The sequence below is a fragment of the Callionymus lyra genome, chromosome 10 (assembly GCF_982586985.1).
Source record: "Callionymus lyra chromosome 10, fCalLyr1.hap1.1, whole genome shotgun sequence".
NCBI lineage: Eukaryota > Metazoa > Chordata > Actinopteri > Syngnathiformes > Callionymidae > Callionymus > Callionymus lyra.
The window spans coordinates 13,751,250-13,766,985 of NC_141827.1; the positions used below are offsets into that span (position 1 = coordinate 13,751,250).

General features: G+C 40.9%; 2 protein-coding genes across 2 annotated transcripts in view; one reads left to right on the forward strand and one right to left on the reverse strand.

The window, feature by feature from the left end:
• The window catches only part of LOC148070443 (single-strand selective monofunctional uracil DNA glycosylase-like), a 69,576-nt gene that overhangs the window by 11,855 nt on the left and 41,985 nt on the right, over window positions 1-15,736 (reverse strand). The gene's annotated exons all lie outside the window — the stretch shown is intronic.
• Window positions 12,768-15,736, forward strand: part of LOC148070444 (retinoic acid receptor gamma-A-like) — a 31,132-nt gene continuing 28,163 nt past the window's right edge. Inside the window, exon 1 of the mRNA XM_087800044.1 lies at window positions 12,768-12,869. The gene's annotated coding sequence lies outside the window, so the exon portion shown is untranslated. The remainder of the gene's footprint in view (window positions 12,870-15,736) is intronic.

Below are 15,736 nucleotides of genomic sequence, written 5' to 3' on the forward strand. Positions count from 1 at the left end.
GACCTCACCCTCCTATCCACCCACTGTCTCCTTTTTTTTTTTCCTCCCTCTGTTTTTCTTATTTTTCCTGTCTCACATTCTGTGTGCCCCTTTACACTTCTCCCGCTCTCCCCCTCTTTTTTTTTTTAGATTGAATTACAATAAGTGCAGGCCAAAAATATGCCAGCTTGTTCTGATTAAAACTGTCCTTGTTAGAAGCAGAAACTTTTTTTTTCCGAGCGGCTCGTGCTCGAGTGTTTGGGACAACAATCCCGTGCAGAAGTTCTGGTCATGAAGACTAAACGTAGTGAGGGATCGAGAGTGAAGTCCACGAACATGATGGGGACGGATGGAGGATGGATTTCGAGAGGTAGTGCGGTGAAGAGCGAGGGGGTCGAGGGGGGGGGGGACCCGGGGAGGAGACGGTAATGGTAGTTGACAGTGTTGAGTTCACAACAGGTTCACGGTGACATCATCATCGGTGGAGTTTAGGGGGAGCATTTATGTAGAGAAAAAATTATTCATTGTTTATTGGCAGCACATGTATACCTCCATTTATTACTTTCCCCCTCTCACATCCAATGCATTTCTTTTTTTAACTCGCCCCACAATAAACGCTCAAACCACAAGCATGCAAATGTCTCTGACTTTGGCGGGTGTTTTTTTTCGTGAGCGCAACTTTGTTTATGCATATGATTTACCCATAGTTCGTCCACGTCCCAATGAAAGAGCCCTTTCATTTCTCGACATTAAACTTTATAACCCGACACTGACAACTGCTCTGAGTGTCTCTTCTTCCCTCTTTTATTTCTTTTCTCCCCCCCCCCTCCGGCAGTACTTTCTCTCCCTCCTTGCTCCCTTTTTTTTTTGCAAGTCTAGCCAGCCCTCCACACTGGTACAGTATGTTCTTTGTGTGTAGGCATGTTTAGCTGCTTGAGTGACATAGAGGAGCTTTGGGACCCAAAAATGAGTTAAGGGTGAATGCGAGGTGTGAGTATATTGGTGGCAGCTCCTTTTTTTAAAATGAACAGCAGGGAGCTGCTTTGAAGGTTCTTTGTGTCATTTGTGTGTGTGTGTGTGTGCCTTTTTTATTATTGGCGTGGAGCTGTTTGCCACTTTTAATAAGAGCCTAACTTTGTCTTTCTCTTTCTGTTTGCCGATGCCAGCGAGGCGAGCATGCCTGTCATCTTGTGCATGCCTCTCCGTGCATCACAGAGCCTCACATGACATCAATCTGAGAGCAGTGGGATAGTGATCTCATTACCAACAGCCTGTTGCTGATTAAAACCTGCCGTCTGCACCCCCTTCGCTCTTTCTTCTCCTCCTCCTCTCCCTCCTCGCTTCAACTCGCCTTGCTTCCTTGTCCTCGGCACCCCCTCTTTCTACCCTCCCTACCCCTAACTCCGGAGTCGCACCATTCTGTGGTTTCTCCGCCGCTTGTTGCCAAAAAGGGCCCCATTTCAGGCGCTGCAGAAACTTATAAGCTCCACTATTCTTCCGTGTCAGTTTTCCTTCTTTCTTTCTTGTTTTTCCTTCTTCTTCGTGCAACTTAAAGATCTTTTCTTTTTTTCCCCCCGTAAAATACAGACATCATCAACACCCGGTTCTTAACATCATTTCTGCAAATATCGTGTCAATAAAGATGGTGAAGTTTAAACATGTGTCGCACACTTACGTTGCTTCGAGTGATGATTGACAGTTGTACACAAGTGAGCCCTTTCACTCTCGCAACAGTACACACTTTTATTTGTTTGTTTGCACTGACGCAGACGCACACAGCAGTGACACGACACGGTGCTCGTGGACACTTTTAACCCTTTTTTTTTTTTGACCCAAAGTGCTTAACCAACAATAAATTCACCGCTAAATTAAAGATTGACATTTTGAAATGCACAAAATACACATTTTTTAACTAGAGACGTTTGCTGGATTAAAATACAAACACAAGATTAAGTTGGAAAAATTGTTTCACAATAAATGTTGGGTATTTTTAGGGATGCATTTACTATTTACAAGTTATAGACAGAGTTGAATGAACTTAACATGCATAACAGGGATGCTAAAGAACACAATAAGATAATTCCCAACCAATTTGATTCTTTATTAAAATGATTTCATGGTGAAAAAAGGACTTCTTGATTTTATTTTACAGCAGCTGAGAAAAATCATAACATTTTCATTTAAACTGAATGGACACTGTTGACGACTATAACGAACGGATACTATTATATTCTAAAGGAGTTTTGAAATGGACAAAGATGGGGAAAGAGAATAGATTCGGTCGTAAATAGCGATTAAATGTTTTTAAATAAATAATAAGAGGGGCAGAAATTAACAAGTATTTACAGTATATTGTTATGTTTAATTTACTATTTTCAATAAAAATAAATGTACTTTAACGCACATTTTAATGTAATGCAATCCTAGTTCTAATGGATGTTTTAATTTACTGTATACATCTATATATATTTCTTTGTAATTTTTTCATATCTTGATTGGACTTGGGCTGCATTTTAGCAGAAAGAATAGAGTATCGTCAATGGAAAACCACATGTTTGGTTAATGTGTGAGATGCAGTTTCTGAGAACAGGATAACACGTTTAATATTCTAAATTCCGCTGTTGCTTCCTGTGCACTGCGGTCATAACGTTTTAATTTGTGTTTTTAACTCCCTCCCCCTCACTTGTGTACACAAATCCCTCTACTGTGGTAGGAATAAAATAATATCTTAATATTACTTTCTATGCTGTTTGTATATCTCATTATTGATAGTTTGCAATCAGAAATGGGTTCTGTACAGATTGAATGTGCCAGTTCATATTTTCCGCGGTTTAAACTTAGACAAATACCTTATCGGTCTTTTTTATTGTTCTTGCAATTTAGGTCAATAAGGAAAGAATAACATGAGGTTAACACGTTTGTGCGATTTTTCATTTGTACGTGAAGGTCCCTGTTTGTGCAGCATATAACCAGATACCATTTTTCTTATTATTAGCACTTCAACATTTATTCATTACTTTCATCTAATAATAAAAGGTTCAAGGATCTTTTATTTTCTGGCCATTTATTCGCTTCTAAAACATCAGCGATATATACTACTATTAAGACTTACATTAATAATCAAGGTGCTGTATTCATCAACTCGCTTGCAGGGAGTAACAATAAAATAAAGAATATGAAGAGACTAGAGATGCTAGAGACTACATCGGATTCATTCTAGAGGTCATTTTGGAATCGTTTTCTGTTTCACAGTGAAACACTGAAACAGTAGCAGGAGATGCATTTTGCTGACCTTATCCTTTGGTTTGTTGTGATCTGCTTTAAAGTCAACAATATCAAATACAGTACATACAGTATAGTGGTGACACAAAGTCTGCTGCTTGATACAGGTCCATGGGCCACTTATTATATATAAATATACTTAATTAATATTTAATTAATTACACGTTAACTCATATCACTGTACTCACTTTTTTCTTCTTATGTTGTACTATTGCACTTAATATTGCACTTGAAATTGGTTTTATGTGTAACTTTGTTTTGCTGTCCATCCTGGCCAGGTCTCTCTTATACAATAGATTTTAATCTCAATGAGACTAACCTGGATAAAAAAAAAGGATAAATGAATAAAATAAAATAAAAATATGATTTTCATGGTATGTTTGAGTCCAACTTGTATTGTATTTTGAACGGCCAGCATTCCCTCTGTGCCTTGTGACACGTCAATAGCACATTAAATAATGATTTAATCTGACGAAATAAGGGATAAAGTGATACTCTGTGAACTCTTGTGTATGATAAAGTTCGGACAGTGTGGTAGTAATCAAGTGTGTGTTTCTAACTGTACACGTGTGTGTAGTTTGCAGACATAGAGGAAATGACCTGTGGCATCTCCCATTCACATTCTGCTGGTATACCGCTCCCTGCTTTTGAATGTAAATTGGAAGGCGCTGATCTCTCATATTGCCTGTGGACATCCATATCTAGAGAAGCGTGTGCTGGCGTCCAATCCGAAAAGTATGTTACAAATAAAAACAACGTTTTTGTTTCAATGCATTTATCCAAGCAAATGCTACACGATGGTGCTCTGCTCAGCTCACAGTAAACATATTCCAGCCCCACTGATGAAATTCCCATCCAATTTTCTTTTTGTGAAGAAAAATTTTAACCTCTATGTCACGCCAGTGTCCTTGTCACTACTTCACTTAACAGCAGCATCTGAACCTCTGCTATTCATGGTCAGGCTCCTCCTTACATCACTGATCTGATCCAGCCTTACACCCCAGCTCGGGCTCTGAGGTCTGTGGATCAGAATCTACTTATGGTTCCACGCACACGGCTCAGGACCAGAGGAGAGAAATCTTTTCAGGCTGTTGCTCCTAAGCTTTGGAACGATCTTCCTCTCTCTTTGCGCTTGATGGAGTCTACTGACTCCTTTAAGAAACATCTTAAGACGTTTCTTTTTGTTCAGGCTTTAACTTGATTTTCTGGAACTCCTGTGTTGTTCTCAGTATTATCTTGATCTTTAAAGTATATACTTTTTTGAGTATTGTTTTGATTGTTAAAGCGCTTTGTGACCCTGGTCTGGAAAAGCGCTATATAAATAAATATTACTTACTTACTTACTTACTCTTCCACTACATGACCAGCACTCTGTTCCAACGGTGGATGAGAATAATGAAAAACCGATCCGGCCTTACACTTAAATTCATACTGTCACCAGAGTACAACATCCTTTAACACAATCTTTACAGTTTGAATTGAGATTGAAAAATGTATTTTGCACAGCACTAAAATGGATTATTACGCCTTATAGATTATACTGATTAGTTTTAGTTCTGAAACCAGAAGATTCTTTGTTGGTAACGTTCTCTTGGGTCACATGAGGCAAATCAGCAAACGTTTGTTTTTCTCAGCATGGTTATGCATATAAATCAATCATTTTTCAAATCATCTAAATCATCAAGAAGTGGTGCCAGTCTGGCTTGGCTGTGTCAATTCTGAGGAAAAATACATGTCTGTGCCTTGAACAGATTTATTGTCTGAACCGTCAGTCATACGTTCTTCACTTAAACCAATTACATGAGCATCTCTTCAGTGGATTGATTTAAACTCTTCAGAAATAAAATAGCAGAAAATTGTTTTCAATATATTTGGTTAATTCTATTGAATAACCATTTATCCCGTCACAGAAGCTATGGTTTTGTTCTCTTAAGGTTTAATATTGTTTATTTTAACTAAAACATATATTTGCACGTAGTGTGTTTGACATAAATACAAATCCACCTACTTTTTCAGGGTAATTTTGTTAGATTTAATTTGACTTGCTTCTTACAAGTTGGGCAACATTTCCACACAAGCAATGGTTAAATCGTAAATTATTTTAATCCCTGTTAATTGAAATCTGGATCAGTGAGGGAATATATTCTCACTACATTTTGATGCCATTAAAACAACGAGTGGACATGTGACCAGATTCATGAAAATCAATAATGACAATGCAACGTTTTCTGTTCTATCCAGTTCTACTGTATTCACATAAATTTAAAACAGTTCTCTTTCTGACTCTTGCAAAGTCACTGTAGTCTTTTCCTTCTTTTGCCTTTATTCTTGCTCTTCAAAAATGTTGTTTGAAGGTTATGTAAGCAAATATTACTGCTACAGAGTGAACCATTTCTGAAGGTTTCAAAGCAAGGCAACTTAATTGAGTAGAGTATTCGGAAGTCGTTTTAAACTCTCATCTATGTTTCTTCGTCAGTTCAAATCTTACCATTGTGTCTTCCCTAGTAAGATATAACCGGCTCCCCTTACCAATTATTTGAACTGAAGAAGCCTCTTGGATCTACCCCTACAGTCCAGTTGCCTCGCTTTGAAAACTTCAGAACAACCTGGATGGATGCAAATCTACCTGTCATCCATCATCTTACCACCTAACTATACATCTATACGGTGTCCCGCGGTGTCTAAAAAGTAGCCGATATAGAATCAAAATTCAGGGTTTTTGAAGGTCAGAATGAAACAATTATGAAAAACCATTAAATCGATTTACTGGAAATCAACGCATGAAATTGCATGAAAAAAGTATGACTTTTGATATTCAGAGGAATTGCAGTTTGAGTAAGACCATATCGGAGTAAAAAACACAGATCCCAGCGAATCAATAATGAGTGAATCAGAGTATGACAGTGGCAAAGGGAAAACTTCCCTTCAGAAGGCAGAAAGCTCAAGCAGAACCAGACTCAAGGTTGACAGGATATAGTTTCAGCAGAGTCCAGGAAGGTCACAGAGAGAAATCTAGGTCTGTTGACAACTTTGTGGAGGAGATCCTTGATCCAGAGCTAGGTTTAGAAAAAGTCCTCCTACAGCAATCTAAGCATATAGCAGCAGATCAAAAAAGGCAGGTTCAGGTACAGCCTGCGAGTCATAAATCGGTGATTGAAAGCGGGCAACCGTTAACTGTTTGTTTTTGCTGTTACCATCACACCTGCCGAACAAAAAAACATAAAACTGACTCAAGGCAAACACTGGTTAACTCCTTCTTAACACTTTGTACACTATGATCCACGGATGTAATAATCTGCTTCTTTTCAATGCCTGTTCTACTTCATACATGCTTCGCCCCTCCAGCAGAGCTTTGCTGATGGTTACCCCTGGCACTCCCAACCCAGCGAGGCAAAAAGGCCTTCTCCCACAAAAGGCCATCCCCACTATGAATTATACCTCAACAACAACAAAACCTCAGCCATAAAAGTATTTGCTCCTTTCTACTCTTTGGAATCTTAGTGTTATTCAGGGGCGGCGGCATCTCCTCAGCTCTAACAGGACTACCTTTTCCTACTTTGTGCTTCAAGCAGTCTGCGGGTAGCGGCGTTGTCTGAGACTGTCAAGAAACACACTTTACTTTTGTTGTTGTATTTGTGACACTCTTTCCCACTCGTTGTGTGAGAAGCTTGGAGGTGATGTTCTGTCAGGTGCTACTCCCCTCACCTGGTCCTGTGAGACAGCCCCTACCTGAGGCTGGAAGCTGTATCACCTTTTAAACTGCTGCTTACACAGAATCTATGACATAAAATAAGTAGATCTGTTGTCACCAGAATATTTACCACCTCATTGTCTAGCTTCATGTGTGTCTGTGGTGATTTATTTTATTTATTTACGCTGTAGTTATAATCACATGTAAATATTCAGTGAAGCTGTTTTAGGATGGTTGTTTTTTCATGATTAAGCAAACTCTTACACTATGACAAACTTTTTCAGAAATTTGGTTCGCTGCTCGTCTTTCTCCCCTGATTACCCTTAAGGCCTGGACACACCACGTCGATTAATCGGACGTCTGGCGCCATCGGGCAGTCCAGTGTGTTGGTCTGCGCCCCAAGTCCCTGTGGTGTGCCTCCTCCCGTCTGGAGTCCGCGTCCTAGTCTGTCCTAGTCGGATGACAAACGAGGTGGGTTCAGGCGTTCAGTCTTTTCATCTCAGTCGGGCTCAATGGTCGATCTTATTGGTCGAGTGCTAGGTTGAGCTAGCGAATGAGTGCAAGACAATGAAACAGAAGTGACTATTGTTAACAAGCAGTGATGGCATGGATGAAACCCACTTCTATCAAAAATTCACACCAATATCATCACGTGAATGAAGCAGATCAATGCGGCGCAGTCTAGACCAGGTAATCTGGTCCTTTCACATGCATCCAGCCTACATTATCATAACATTTGAACACATCTTATCACCTCCTGCTCCATGTATTCATTTACGCTAATGTCTCGAATTGTTGTCCTATTCACATCCAACGTTTCATTTGAGTCGCCTTCCTCTCAACATTTGTACGTCATCACAGTGTTTGATTCATGGTCATTTTGTGCCAATAATGATACAGAAGGACAATATTGTTGACATGACTTTAATGATCATTCTAGATAATCACAATTATTTCCCCATATATTGCTCGACACATAGGCGGAAAATTCCTCCGAGTTTTCTTCCACAGCAAGAAAACAATGGCTGACAATGCCAGTCGCTTCCTATTCATGTTGCCATCCATCGTATTTTTATTTGATCTTTCGTTCAACGGGTAAAACACCGACCGTTCTCGACTAGTCTCAAAGAATTTCTGGTTTTCACTTCTCTCTGTCGCACATGCGCAGAACGTACACATTTTTCCCACAGTTTTGTTGGGATTTATTCAGAGGCAGCTGCGCTTTTAAACACAAATTGAATGATGAGTGAAGCAGCTTTCTCCTAGAGGAAATGAGATAAATGAGCGATAGCTGACTTCTCAAAAGCATCTTTTCCATCAGTTTGAAGAGAGTAAATGAAGCCTTGTAGATCGATTCATCACCACTCACTCTTTTCAAATGTTGACTGTAAGTCGTTTGTTGGAGTGTGTCCGGCAGGTAGACTATATGTCCCAATAATTCCTGACCATCATATTAACATCATCATATTCCATCAAGCTGCTAAAGATGCTGGCTATTTACCAAGTCCGCTCCTTTTCCCTGATCAGTATAGTCCAACGCCTTAGTCCAGTAGGAAAGCTCCACCGCTGTGGCGTGTGTTATACGCCAAGGAAATGTGAGATAATCCTGACATTCCACCGCCGCGATTTGACTCCTTGGCCCATACATTGTGGCTGCCTGATCTGTTTTTTCCTTCCCCTTGCTACACCTGCATCCTCCACTCATTCTGAGATTAAGGCTCCGGAACTTAAGTGTGCTTCTAGTTGCACCAAAATGTTAAGGTGACCCTTAGTTCCCATGGTTAGTGCATATGGCAGTAGGAGTACCATGGCCAATTCATCTATCCCCTTTGTGCCAAGTGGAGGGAGCTTTGATCGCTCCTTCTGTCCTGGCTTGGACACGGTTTGGCTACTCCTAGGTACTAAGGAAAATGTTCGCCTTAATGGAGCACCAAGACTTTTTCCATCCCAGTTTCACTGTCCTTTTCCTCAGTCTCTGCTGGACAAGGCCAGGCAGTGTCAACACTCAGGGTCTTGCTGCAACTATTGCAGCTTACCATACATGCTTTGGTAGTTTCTTCTAGGAGCCATCCTCAGAGGACCCACTTCTCATGTCAAGTCAAGTTCTTTTATTGTCAAATATTCATCTATTAAGACATACAGCATCAATGAAATTGTGGTCCTCTCAGACCCACGATGCAAAACATTAATATTCATTAAATAAGACATTCAAGAAAATAAATACCCAACAAAATGAAATAAATAATCAACAAACTTAAATAATCAACTAATAAACATAATATAAACAAAAAACTAAGTTAATGCACAGGTAGTGCAAGCAGGGGTGATATTGATGGTAGGATAGGGAGGGAGTTGAGTCTCCTGACTGGTGGAAGAAGCTGTCCTTTAACCTGCTGGTTCTGGCCTGAAGACTGCGCAGTCTCCTCCTTGAAGGCAGCAGGCTGAAGAGGCTGTGGGACGGGTTAGTGGGGTCACCAGCAATCCTTGCTGGTGATGCGGTTGTTATAAATGGAATGTATATGCGGAGGAAGTATAGGCGCTGATAGGCTATTTTGGCCAGTTATGCTGTATTGTGGCTCCAGGACAGATCTGGTTAGTGGTACATGCTGGGTGTGCACTCTCCTGAGGTCCACAATAACCTCTTTAGTCTTCTCCAAGTTCAGCTGGAGATTATTGACTTTGCACCATGTGGTCAGCTTGTTGACCTCACTCCTGTGTACCGTCTCATCGCTGTTGCATGCAAACTTGATGAACCGGTTGGAGCTGGATGATGGGTTGCAGTCATGGTTCAGCTGTCTGTGGTCTCCCCGTGAGGAAGTCCAACAGCCAGTGCACAGGGAGGTGTTGAGTCCCAACTGGTCCAGTTTAAGGATGAGCTGCTGGGGGATGATGGTGTTGAATGCTGAGCTGAAGTCCATGAACAGCATTCTGACATATGAGTCTTTGGTCTCCAGGTGGGTGAGGGCTAAATGGAGGGCAGCAGAGATGGCATCATCAGTCGGGCGGTTAGACCGATATGCAAACTGGAAGGTGTGGGGGAGCTTAGACTTGATGTGCTGCAGGACTAGCTGCTCGAAGCACTTCATGAGGAGGGAACAGCTTGTCTCGGTGAGGAGTTGAAGATATCGGTGACAACGTCTGTGAGCTCCTCGGCACACAAAAGATTTTAAAAAAATACGATGGATAACGACACGAATATGAAGATACTGGCATTGTCAGACCTTGGTTTTCTTTTTGTGGAAGAAAGACACCGCAGAAAAATCCCTGGATCTCACAACGGCAGCTCGGAGGCTTTTCCGTATGTGTCGAGCAAGATATAGGGAAATCATTTTGATTATCTAGAATGATCATTAAAGTCATGTCAACAATATTGTTCTTCTTTAAAATTATCACATTAGATGCATTGATCTGCTTCATGCACGTGATAATATTGGTGTGAAGTTTTCGATAGAAGTGTGTTTTCATCCATGCCATCGCTGCTTGTTTACAATAGTCAGTTCCGTGTCATTGTCCTGCACTGATTCGCTAGCTAAACCTAGCACTCGACCAATCAGATTGACCATTGAGCCAGACTCTCGACTCCAGACTGAATGCATGCACCAGCCTCTTTTTTTGTCCCACTAGTACGCCGACTCCCGACTGGGGGTGACACACCACAGGGACTCAGGAAACCAACCACACAGGACTGCCCGACGATGCCAGACGACCGATAATCGGCGCGGAGTGTCAAGGCCTTTAGGCAGCGCAGCCCCAGTAGGACCTTTTTAGCTGCCCTCTGGTCTCAAGTTTGAGTCATTCAATCAGCAACCTTTTGGTCATTCAATATTTCACTCTCCTTAACCCTGGCCTCTGCCAAGAGCGCAAGTGATCTGTGTGCTTTCTAAACTAGCACAGTTTGTCTGTCTTCTGCGTGAAAGGGCGTTCATTTTTCTGTTTACTAACCTTACCTTGCTTCCAAAGGTGGTTGCCCCCTCCTTTTGCCCTAGGTACCGTTGATCTCAGAGATTTCATCTTGCCACCTAAAACATACCAAAGCCTGGCTCGTCTCATTGGGTTGTGTCTGGTTAGGGCACTATCTGCCTTTCTTGGCGATTGGAGGGTTTAAGACGCATGGACAGATCTTTGTATGCTTGGTAGCAGTAGACGTGAAGAGGCGCTGTTTGTTCTGTGCTTTTGTTTTGGGGACAGGTCTGCCGTTTCCGAAGATAATAAGGCAGTTAGTTTTGAATCTCCACTAGGCTTCTGAGCCAACTCCAACCAAGAGTTGGCTGCTTCTGTGGCCGTCCTGATGGGAGTTCCATTGGAGGAGAGGTTGAGGCCTTCCTCCTCTACGCCACAGGGGATAAACCATCAGCAAATCTCTGCTGGAGGGCCAAAGCATGCATTTGTAGAACCCAGGTTACATTAGGTAACTGGATTGTGATGGCAGTTGTATGTAAGTAAGTAAATAAGTTTTATTTCTCTTGTTATGCACTGTGAAGTGCTTTCTAATAAACTACTATGACTTATTCATTTGAGTGCTAGGACTGTTTAATAATCCCAAACTCACAACAAATAGGCTTGCTGTGCAATTCAATTTTTATAATTCAAAGTCCCACTGAACCACAGAACTTTCACATTTGGACCTGTTAATAAGTCAGTCAAAATGGAACTATAGTTTAAATTATGGCCATTATTGACTGCTTTAGGTGAACTGGTGATGAATGCTTCCTCATCACACCTGGGTTTAAGTCTCCGCAATGCAGGATGTGGTCTTTAACACATCACAACAGGAATTTGTGTAGGTCCTTGTTGGGACACTCCACTCCTGCCTTGACTTAACCTGCTCATTCTTGCAGATCACATGCCATGCACCAACATCATAGTCCATTAACGGTTTAACTAGACTTATCTGTCAAGCATATCCATGAGAAAACCGAAGGACTTGGAGGTGCTGCAGGTCCTCAGCCCTCTTAAACCTCATGGTTGCACCCCCCGTGACTCGGAAAGGTGAGTAAGATAGGATTTCTGACATGGATTACAGTGATCACATCTGGTGAGTATGGAATTTTCCATTTCAAACCATATCCAGACAGTTACCAAGCATCCTAATCAGTGGTCTGGGGGCAGGAGGAAGGTTGTGCTACAAAGCCTGTTTGGGTTTGGGGCACTAGAAAGACCTGCATAGCCCATGATTGGCTCCAGGCCCTTGACTCCCACATTGGCTGGCAGATGGAAAGTCAAGGTACTGAAAATACAAAGCAACAGCCAAGGTCTGTTACTGATATCCCCAAAGGTGTGCAGCCTCCTGCAGCATGTGTGTTTGTGTATGTCTGTAAGTTAATGACTCTTTCATTAGTGTGGCTGTGTGTACGTGCCAGTGTGTACTCAGCTTGTGTGTCAGTGCAGGCTAGTGTGTTGATGGTGGGCCGAGGAGGAACAAATTCACAAACGCCAAACAAACAGTCAAAGAGTTGAAACACAACAAAGGGCTGTTGACTGTGAGTACAATGTAAAGGAGTGGAGGTAAAGAGTGAGACAAAGAATGAGAGAGAGGGAGAGAGTCGGGAAAAGGAGGGGGGGCTAGCAAGTTGAAACCTAAGCTTTCTGGACCCTGTTTTTCCCTTCCTACGGGCATTCTGTGGCTGGTAAAAATGTGCAGTATATTTGAAGTGCTGGATCACGTGACAAAGGCAGGGTTTGTGAATCAAAGTACACAATGATTTCAGGAGGAGAGGGAGAGAGAGGGAGGTTTTATGTAAGAGAGGGAGACTGAGAGAAGGAGAGAGAGTCGGAATGCAACAGGCTGTACTGAGTTGTCGCTGTGAGACAGAGTTCTAGTCGACAAACATAAACTTCAGCACTACTTCTCAGCTCCTTTCTGCCCCCCTCGCCTCTACTGACCGCTGGACTGTACCACCTTCATCCCAAACAGCTGGTGAGCTTTTTTCACTCCACGTTTTTCCCAGATCTTTCATTTATTTTCATAACATCATTTGTTTTGTGGCGGGTAGGAAAAGGCAGAGGACATGTCAGAGCATGAGTGAGATGTCTCTCCTTTTCGTTCCCTCTTCTGCTTTCCCCGTATGTGTTTGTGGGACTACTATAGTGGAGAGATTGAGTTTCCTCAGGACAGCTTTAATTGGGAACAGAGATTTGAAAAGAAGCTTGAGAACAACAAAGGAAGGGAATGAAAATGGATCGAGTTTTCTTTTTTTTTGCATGTGTTCCGGCGCTGCTCCATGTGAGACGATAAACACTTAAATGTGTGTTTGTCGGAGGATCCGATTTTATTCAGACAGATTTTTTGATGCCTATGAATGACTTTATACATCGAGGGAATAACCATTAAACTTTTTATGTGTTCATTGAGTAATAATAAATAATAGTAAAGGCAGTCAGGTACATTGACTCGTGTCATTTTAGTGGCGTCTAAATGAGGAGCTCTTACATTAGCCAGGGACTTGGAGCATAGCCACTGAAGTTAGAAGCTTCCACAGTACTTTCACAAAAAAAGGAACAAAAGTTACTTGCGACACAATCATTTTTTGGTGTTAAGATAAGTTGAAGAAAATGAATGGTTGGTTTTGTGCATATACAATAAATAAAATGTAATTAATCGTAAATTACATCTAAAATGGATTTTCTACTTTAGGGATGGTTAAAATATATTTGTTTTTCCAGGCACACTGTCTGTCTCTTTTAATAGTTCCCCCCAAAAAACAATGTTTTTCTCACAGTTTTATGGCTACAGGTGAGCTTCGTAAGCATCTGAATTTTCCAGCAGCAGACGGCATGGTGGCTTAAGCCAACTGTCTGTCAGTTATGATGGATCACACTCCATCAACTTCACAAATGACTCAGAAGGCCTGGTATAACCCAGTATGTACACACCATTTGTTATTACCCCTATGAATAGCTATGTAAACAAGTTTCCATCCTCACAATTGCATACGACTCATTAATGGGTGAAAAGCTGCTGAAGATCACAGGACTTGTTGCATGTTGTGTTGGTCGGTGACTTGAATTGTGTCTGAAAAAATTCCACTTGTGGCCAATGGTGACACGTAACTATTATATTTTGTGATCTTGATTAAGATGTGAAATGCTTCTTGCCAGATGATGTGTTCTATTTCAAGCCGACCACTGACACCACACTGTCGAGTGGTTTGACTGTGACTGTGTTTGCCATGCTAGGTCCCCGCCGCAGGCTATTCTGACACTGTAGACAAAAATATTACAGATTAATTTTCCTTAATGCTCGTTGGAATGTTCTTTAGGAGGAGATGAGTTGGCATGAAGTTAAATAAACATCTAGATGTAAACAGTATATGAAGGGATTCAAGACTTGGTTTATACTCGTCACGTCTTCTCGTCTGTGACATCAAACCTCTTTTCTCTGTGTTTCAAATGGAAACATTTGTTTGTTTTAACCTCAAATGTGTCATTGAGTGTCACTTGTCCAGCTTGACTTTCAGGCCAGACCAACTTTTTTCTTGACCTCAGTGAACCAGAGGGAAAAAAAACACCTTTAGTTTGAGTTGACACAAAGACCAAACAGATTTAATTCTTTTAACATAACAAAAAAATACAAAAAAACATTTTACTTATTATAAATAATACAAACCATAAGCAAGAAATAATAATAGAATTAAATATACATACTTGATTATTACATAATAATGAGATACAAAGAACAGTTTTAAAAAGTAAGTAATAATGGGTTCTGTTAGATAGAACTTTATTGTTCTCTTATGTTCTCATATTCAGAGAATATTGGTCTAATTTCAATAGTTTTTGGCAATTTGATCAGGTTCAAGAGGCAAGAATTAGATGCCTCTCAGAATTGTTGTCGACTTGTTTTTGTGTCACTGTAAATAATTACGGCGTTTACACAAATGCAGAGAGACGTGCAACATTTTTTTTTTACGTCACATCCGAGCTACATTTTTTAGAAAAGACATTAAGATGAGGTTTCTTGACGCAATGTTAAAAAATGTTTCTCCCCCTAATGTTGGGACAAGTCTGACTTCAGTCGCAACCCCATCTTTGTTTAGGCCTTTTAAAGAATGGCAGATCCTGAGGCTATAATTTATGTCTGGCTCCTCTTACTGTCTGTGTCTCATTTGCTTCTTTTTATTTTCCTCGTATAAGAAGAATATTCTCTCTTTTGACTCGCATCAAGTCATGTAAAGAAAAACTAGTGTTTCTAACACAAAACTTGTTTTCGTCAACAGAAGTTTCTAAGGTTGTTTTTTTTAACTTGACTGTTTCATTTTTTTTGGAAATTTCCCCCAAACTTCCAGTCTTCTTACATACAGTTGTGTTTTCTGGATTTAACTGAAACTTCAAGGCTGATTGTGTTTCAGTATTTAAACGTTCTTTTTAATCCTAGCCCCGGGGATACGGGGTGTGTGTAGCTGAGTGTGTGAGCACGGAGATAGGGTTTGGACTCACTTTTCACTTAATTACTAAATGAAAAGCTGCCTTCTAAATGTCACAATTACTGCTGACCCGTGGTCAGGCTCCTGAGCCCAGAGCGACAGCGGCTGACCCCACACTCGACCTGTTGACCTTCAGGAACCCACAGTGTTTGCCCCACATAATGACAACATTGTGTGTTTATGAAACATAAAACACACAAAGTTAGTCATACTAAACACAGTGCTTAGTTCTAACTAAATTGGAAGAGGCTTAATGAGTTTTGTGTGGTAAAAGGAAATATATACACAAATTATCATCATGACAAACATGATCAAATTAAATGTCATAAATAAATGCTACTTGAGAACATTCTTAAAACTT